This window comes from Narcine bancroftii, chromosome 4 (assembly GCF_036971445.1).
Source record: "Narcine bancroftii isolate sNarBan1 chromosome 4, sNarBan1.hap1, whole genome shotgun sequence".
Lineage (NCBI taxonomy): Eukaryota > Metazoa > Chordata > Chondrichthyes > Torpediniformes > Narcinidae > Narcine > Narcine bancroftii.
This window is the reverse complement of record NC_091472.1, coordinates 120,835,975-120,842,955: the sequence shown is the minus strand read 5'-3', so window position 1 is coordinate 120,842,955 and position 6,981 is coordinate 120,835,975. Positions and strand designations below refer to the sequence as shown.

The 6,981-nt window shown below is 49.8% G+C and overlaps 1 protein-coding gene across 7 annotated transcripts in view; it reads left to right on the top strand.

Annotated features, from left to right (window-relative positions):
• The first annotated feature begins 4,223 nt into the window (after positions 1-4,223).
• The window catches only part of LOC138761066 (hypermethylated in cancer 2 protein-like), a 101,810-nt gene continuing 99,052 nt past the window's right edge, over positions 4,224-6,981 (top strand). For 3 of the 7 annotated variants that reach the window (XM_069932632.1, XM_069932633.1, XM_069932636.1), the window contains exon 1: positions 4,224-4,349. The gene's annotated coding sequence lies outside the window, so the exon portion shown is untranslated. Of the gene's footprint in view, positions 4,350-4,386; positions 4,803-5,045; positions 5,091-6,981 lie in introns of those variants that run through there. The other 4 variants (XM_069932647.1, XM_069932649.1, XM_069932637.1 and 1 more) reach the window with 4 other exon arrangements.

Below are 6,981 nucleotides of genomic sequence, written 5' to 3'. Positions count from 1 at the left end.
GCTGCTTATCCCAAATAAGGGACGAGATGACTGTGTGCGATGACGACGTGTAACAGATAATCTCCGCAACTCTACACGTTGCCCACAGAAACCAATACAGTAGTGCCAAAGTAACCAATCCCATCGGCGTGAGGGCGGTCTGACACCGTCTTCAATGACTTCATTTCCGACCAGTTTGCTTACCTTTTGTTTGTTTCCCAGTGCTCAGTGACTGTAAGTCTTCTTTCATCTGTTCTGCGTGCATTGCATCAAAGAGCCTCTCTGACTACATTTCAACGACGTGAAATAGAATGCATTTTAAGAGAGGGGCCGCCAAAGTGCCTGTGGCATGGAATTGCTGCCCGAAGGAGATACATAAAACAATACAGGTTTTGGCATGAATGATACTTTGCAGCTGTATTGCCCCTAAGGAAGTTTCCTCCTGAACAGACGCTCCATAAAACTAGTAGGCGAAAGGTGGGGGGGGGGGGGGGAGCACATACAGACGCATAGATATTTAGACATTCATATTTTATAAATTTAACAAACTAAAACCCAAAGCAGAGGATTTGTGTGAGAATACAAGTATTTATAGTACTCAATCGTGACAAATAACAATTAAACTAAAGCGCCCTAGTTTGATACAACGTGTTTTCAAACGGCCACAATGTTGACAACTCGCGTGTCAGTTCCTAAAGTGGAGAATTGACCTCTCCTTTTCACTCCGTACCACACCCATCCCGCTCTCCCCATTTGCCCAACGCCACATCTCTTCCCTACTCCCCCCCCCCTCCCATCCTATGCCCGCTGCTTCCTTCCTCCAGTGTCTCCATCCTTTTCCTTCTCTCCTCTTCCAATCCTTGTGACCATTTCTCCCCCTCTCTCTCCCTCTATCCCTGCCACTACTTCTTTTGCCAACGTCTCTTTCACTGTCTCTCTCTCGACCTTTCCCTCTTAACTGGGACTGAGACCCGGGAGAAATTTTTTCTCCAAACCCCTCTCTTGCCCTTCCTGCACCATTCTCACCTGCTCCCTTTCAAACTAGCCGAAATCTAATAGCCTGAATTTTCTTGAGATTTTCTGATCTCAGTCGCTAAGAAGGCTCAGGCCTGGTTAGTACTTGGAGGGGATCACCAGGCGCTGCAGGTTTCTGTGAATGGTTGGGTAAAGTGGCGACTGTCTGCCTTACAGTAGACAAGAGTTAAAGAATACAGGTACATGATCCTTTATCTGGAACCCTTGTGGGGTCAGTATGTTCCAAATTTTGGATTTTTCCAGATTTCGGAAAGCCCACCTGAATTGTGCTGCCGTATCCACCCCACCCCCTTTCAGTCGCCCAGACGTCTCCCCCAAGCGCCGGTCCCTCAGCCACCTCCCCCAAGCACTGGTCCCTTGGCCGCCTCCCCCAAGTGCCGGCCAGCCGCCTCTCTCCCCACTTACCGGATTTTGGAGCTTTCCGGATTTTAGATGTCCAGATAAAGGATCATATACCTGTATCACGTATGCTACATTCTAAATGTACTATTATGTAACAATAATGGAATCTTTATCCCTCACCATCCCCACGACACCAGGTGAGCAGAACTCCTGACATTTATAAAAATTGGTCTACTCTCTTAAATTTGTACTCTTCTCTTACATCCCCCTGCAACAGAAACTCTGCACTTGTTTTATATTTGCCCCACTTGTCCTTAAGTATGGATTGACTTTCCTGGATAGCACACAAAATGAATTTCCTTGTATCTCCATACACACCACAATAAGCAATTCAATTAAACCTAATCTCTTTTCCTTTCTCCGTTGGTCAGCACCCTCCCTTTGGCCGACTCCCTCCTCTCATCACCCTCTCCCTCACTTTCCCGCTGTCACATCCCTCTGCTTGTTTCTGCTTTATTACTCCTCCAGCCTCTCTTTCCCACCTCTCCCTTTGACTGCTATCACATTCTTTCTCTCACTGTGTTTGCCTTGCACCAATCTTTTACCTGCAACTGTCTGCTTCCTCAATTCCCACACTTGCTCTCTTCCCAAACCTTCATCACCTCTCCCATCCCTAATTCCCTGCCTTGTTCCTCTCCCTCACTCCTGCCCTTTCTCACCTTCTGTCCCACTGCTGCCCTGATGTCCAGATGCCGCATGTAACTCCTTGCCCCCTCCTGCTCTCCACTCTCCCTTATCTCTCCCAGCCCTCCTTCCTCCCCTCCCTCACCCATCCTATTCCCCCTCCCCTTTCTCCCTCACCCCTCCCTAACTCCTCTCTTGCCTTCTCTCCCTCCCCAACCCACTCCCTCCTCTTTAACCCCCCACTTTACCCCACCCTTCTCCCATACCCCTCCCCAAACCTTCTCTCTTCCTACAACCCCTCCCAATCCTCCTGCTCTCCCTATCCTCCCCATCACCACTCCACCTCTCAATACCCCTCACTCTCCCTCAACATCATCTCCCACTCTCTTGCCCCTCCCTCCCTTTTCCCCAATCCCCTTCCTTTCCCCTCCCTCTACTCCATACACTCCTTCCCACTCACTCTATTCCATCCCATCTCCTCTTCCCTTCCCTACCCAGGTCCTCCTCCTCCCACTGTTTCCACTCAACTCCCTCCTCCCCTCCATCTCTTTCCTCCTCCCTCAATACCTTCACTCCCCTGCTGCCCCTCCCCTTTCCCTCCATCCCTTTCCTCCTCCCTCAATACCTACCCTCCCCTGCTGCCCCTCCCCTTTCCCTCCATCCCTCTCTCCTTTGCTCCACTCCCCTCCTACTCTTTCAACTCCCTATCTACCTCACCTTCCTTCCCTGCTCCTCCTCTCACCCCCTCCTATTCCTCCCCCTCCCTGCCCCATTTCACTCCTCCCCACACCCTCTTCTCCTTCCCCACACCCTCTCCTCCTTGCCCGCTCCTCTCCTCACCCCCTCCTATTCGTCCCCCTCTCTGTTCCATTTCACTCCTCCCCACACCATCTCCTCCTTCCCCATCCCCTCTTCCTCTCCTCACCATCTTAATCCCTTCACCTTCCTCCCCAACCCCTCCTTTTCCCTCTCCTCCTCCCTCCCACTTTCCCCCTCTCCCACCTCCTTCTCTCCCCTCCCTTCCTCTCCTCCATCATCCTTCACCTCTTCTCTTTCCCTTCCTCTCCTCCATCACTCCTCACCTCTCTTTCCCTCCCTCTCCCTCCTAATCACTGTTCTCTCAAAGTTCTAAGTGTGTATGCACACAAAGGAAATGAATGTGTGCACAAAAGGTGAGTTCCCTAAAATAATGTAGTAATTAATAATTATACTTTGTAGAATGCAATCAGACTTGTATTATATTAAAACATGCCGATACAGTTTTATTACCCATGAGAGATAGACTGTGCCAAAATTACCTTGAAACAATTTCAAGTTAACATTTGGACAAGCATTTAGCGAACATAGACTTTTGTCGCAGGAAAAATTTGCACAACATAAGATTTTTGTGCACACTGACAACTAAAAAAATGAGAGGGAACACTGCTCCTAACCCTCAGCCCTCCCTCCACCTTCTATTTTCCTTCTCCCCCTCTCCCACCCTCCCCTCCACCACTCTGTCTCTCTTCTTCTCTCCATCCCTCGCTCCTTTTTCACCTCCCCTTCCTCTCCTCTTTCACCACTCCCCACTCAACGTTCCGCCTCCCCATTCCCCTGCACCTCCCTCTCCCCTCCTTTCCCTACTCCCCTTCCCCAACCACAAACCCCCTCCTCCTCCCTCGACTCTCCTCTCCTTCCCCTCCTCCCTCCCGCAACTCCCCTCTCCTTCCCCCTCCTCCTCCCTCCCTCAACTCCCCTCTCCTTCCCCAACTCCCCTCTCCTTCCCCCTCCTCCTCCCTCCCCCACTCCCCTCTCCTTCCCCCAACTCCCCTCTCCTTCCCCCTCCTCCTCCCTCCCCCACTCTCATCTCTTTCCCTCTCTTTCTCCCCACTCCCCTCCTCCTCCCCACTCCCCTCCTCCTCACTCCCCTCCTCCTCCTCCTCACTCCCCTCCTCCCCCCCTCCCCTCCTCCCCCCTCCCCTCCTCCCCCCCTCCCCTCCTCCCCCCCTCCCCTCCTCCCCCCCTCCCCTCCTCCCCCCCTCCCCTCCTCCCCCCCTCCCCTCCTCCCCCCCTCCCCCCCTCCCCCCCTCCCCTCCTCCCCTCCTCCCCCCCTCCCCCACTCCCCTCCTCCCCCACTCCCCTCCTCCCCCTCTCCTGTCCTCCTCCCCACTCCCCTGTCCTCCTCCCCACTCCCCTGTCCTCCTCCTCCTCCCCCAGCCACGGTGGGTCAGGGTTGAGCTACCAACGTCACTGGCTGGCAAGATGGCGCTGGAGAGACGGTGAAATGAGCCGCGGTGCAGTGCACTGAGATCCTCGGCGGATGTCTCCAGGTATCCCTGCGATGGGCGCGGCGGGGCTGCCGCGGTGCCCGGCCTTTGTGTGGCGGGGAAGCAGCGAGCGGCGGCGGTTCCCCCGGCCCTCCTTCCCCCCCCCTCCCCCTCCCGGGGCTGACCCTCCGGACTGGCAGCGGTGCTCACTGGCTTAGCTCTCTCTTCCCCCTCTCCGGCTTCTCTGCAGTCACCCCTCTGGCCGTGTGTTCCCGGCCCCGCGGGGCTGACCAGCGATGCTCACCGGCTCCTCTCTCTCCCCCCCTCTGCGGCTTCACTGTGATCTTCCCCTCTGCCCCCACTCCCCCTGCATTTGGAGGGGCGGCTCAGTAACGTGTCTGTAAATGTATCTGGGACGAATGCAAGTGGTTGGGACACAAACCAGTGTCCGCGGCGCTACACCCTGCGGATCAAAGCCTGCAGCGATCAGCGTGCAAAATCCCCCCAGCTCGCAGGGTAAACTTTTTGTGTCTGTTTAAGATGTTCCAGCTTTGTCAGGGTCTTGTGGTTTTTGCTCAGGTTCAGGACCCTGAGCGTTGTTCCACCCTCCCCATTGCACGAATGGAAACATTCCCCGTGGCATTGTCTCACATGGATCCGAATTGGGCAATTTAAAAAAAAGGACAACCTTCCCCTCCCCTCCTGCCTTGCCCGCCACCCTCCCCCCACCTTTGCCCGCCGCTTTGGAATGATCTTGTGTGCAGCGCATGTTGGCATTCGCTCGCCCAAGGAGACGGTCCAGAGGTAACATTATTACATTCAATTATTCTTCCCCCCCCCCCCCACTCACTTGAACCCTGGTTTCTTCGTTGCAAGGCAGTTTGATACGGATTACTTATTTAATATGATCCACAGTTCGACTCTCGCATTCATTTTTGAGTGTCTCTTTAACCCTGAGGGGTATGACACTGCGTTTGGAAGACTTAATTTTCTGCAGGAGTCCTTCCAAACCAGTAGATAATCTTTCAAGAAGTCGTAACGCTGAGTCGGTTACGGTCGATTTCCCTCTTATTTTTTACGTTTGAGATTGCTGCAGCACTCAATTGCAGAAGGCAGAGAACTAAATTAGAACTTGTGTGTTGATGTCTAAAAAAAAATGTGTAAACTTGGAGGAGAGCTGCCAAATGTTAGGAAATGTACTGAACCTGCTTGATAAGATATCCTTCCATGAAGTTGGAGAAATGTGGGTTCGCTGTGTGTTTAGCGTTGAAGAGTTTGTAAATAATACTTAACTTTTGTGATTTGTTTAAAAAGTGGCTTTAAACACCTCAAAATGTAAATACTGAATAGGGTTATTGAAATCAAATAGCAATGCAGAGAAATGTGAAACAAGATTTTGCGGTCTATTTGCCAACTTTATGAAGTTACTTTTGTTACATGCTTAGAGTTCACAAATTTGTCTTGAATTTTGCGATTGGAATATGTAACTCTCAGGTAGAAGATGCTTAGGGGTGAATATAAACTGTTGTTTAATTTTGGAAATGTCCAAAGAGTCTTTCAAAGGTCAATTAATTGTTAAACTTTACACTTTGAAAATCTGAATCAGGAGCTGATATGTGATCATTATTTATTGAGAGGTTGCTAATTGGACCTTTCCAAGTACATGATGTGTTAGGGTGGTCCTGAGCTCAAGACTGCAGTAGCAATCAATCAATTCATAAATACTGTAAACAATTAAAAATAATAATTTTAAATCCGTGTTTTCTCATGAAGTCTCTGGTACTTTTCGTGCTGGGGACACTTGATACATATTATAAATTTTAGTTTTGTGACTTCACCCCCTCATTCCTTGACTGAATAATTCAGTGGATTGATGCGTTGGTTGGGTATTGACTATGTTTCATCTACTGTAACACATCTTGGGGAAATCCATTAAAGTTACATTGTTGTCAATGTGTATTTTACAGGGAAATGATAACAACAGATAAAAGCTTCTCAGGTGGTCAAATCGAGAATGTTTTTAGAAATTGTCAACTCATTGTGTCTTGTGTCTGTTGTGCTCTTTAATAATAAGGGCTGTTGCACTTAAGGGCACTAATTAAATGCTGACATTTTTAAAAAAATTAGATGGATGTTGGATCGAACAGGAAGCGTTTTGGACACACTCCTATCAATTTTGACCGTTTTGTTTGTGTATCGTCATACAATTAGGATGTAGATAAAAAGCATTTTAAGTTTTTCAAAAGCCAAATCTGGCTAATGCAGGTAATTGTTGGAAGGGGGGGGGGGGGGGGATGTATGATCTTCAGTGGGCAAAGCAACATCTGAGGGAGAGAAATGGTTAGGGTCAAATTAATGAAAATTTGATGAAAATTCATCTATTGGGAACTCAAAGCAAACTCATGATGTGGATGTTGGCTGTTTGGCCCATCATGATGGTGCTAGTGGATAAGGAACTACACAGTACTCAAACTGTACATTTGCTGGCCTCAGCTTCTCCATTACACACCAAGTAAATTTCTCAAATTAATGAGGGCATTTCTGTTGACTGCTCTTTAAGACGTTGTGTTCCGGATCTTCTTCACGCTCCTGGTGAAATGTGCAGCCCTGGCAATCTTCATTCTGTTGTAATCAACTTTTTATGTGATGACAGAACTGTATACAGTACCCAAACTGTGACTCGTGTCTACCTGCA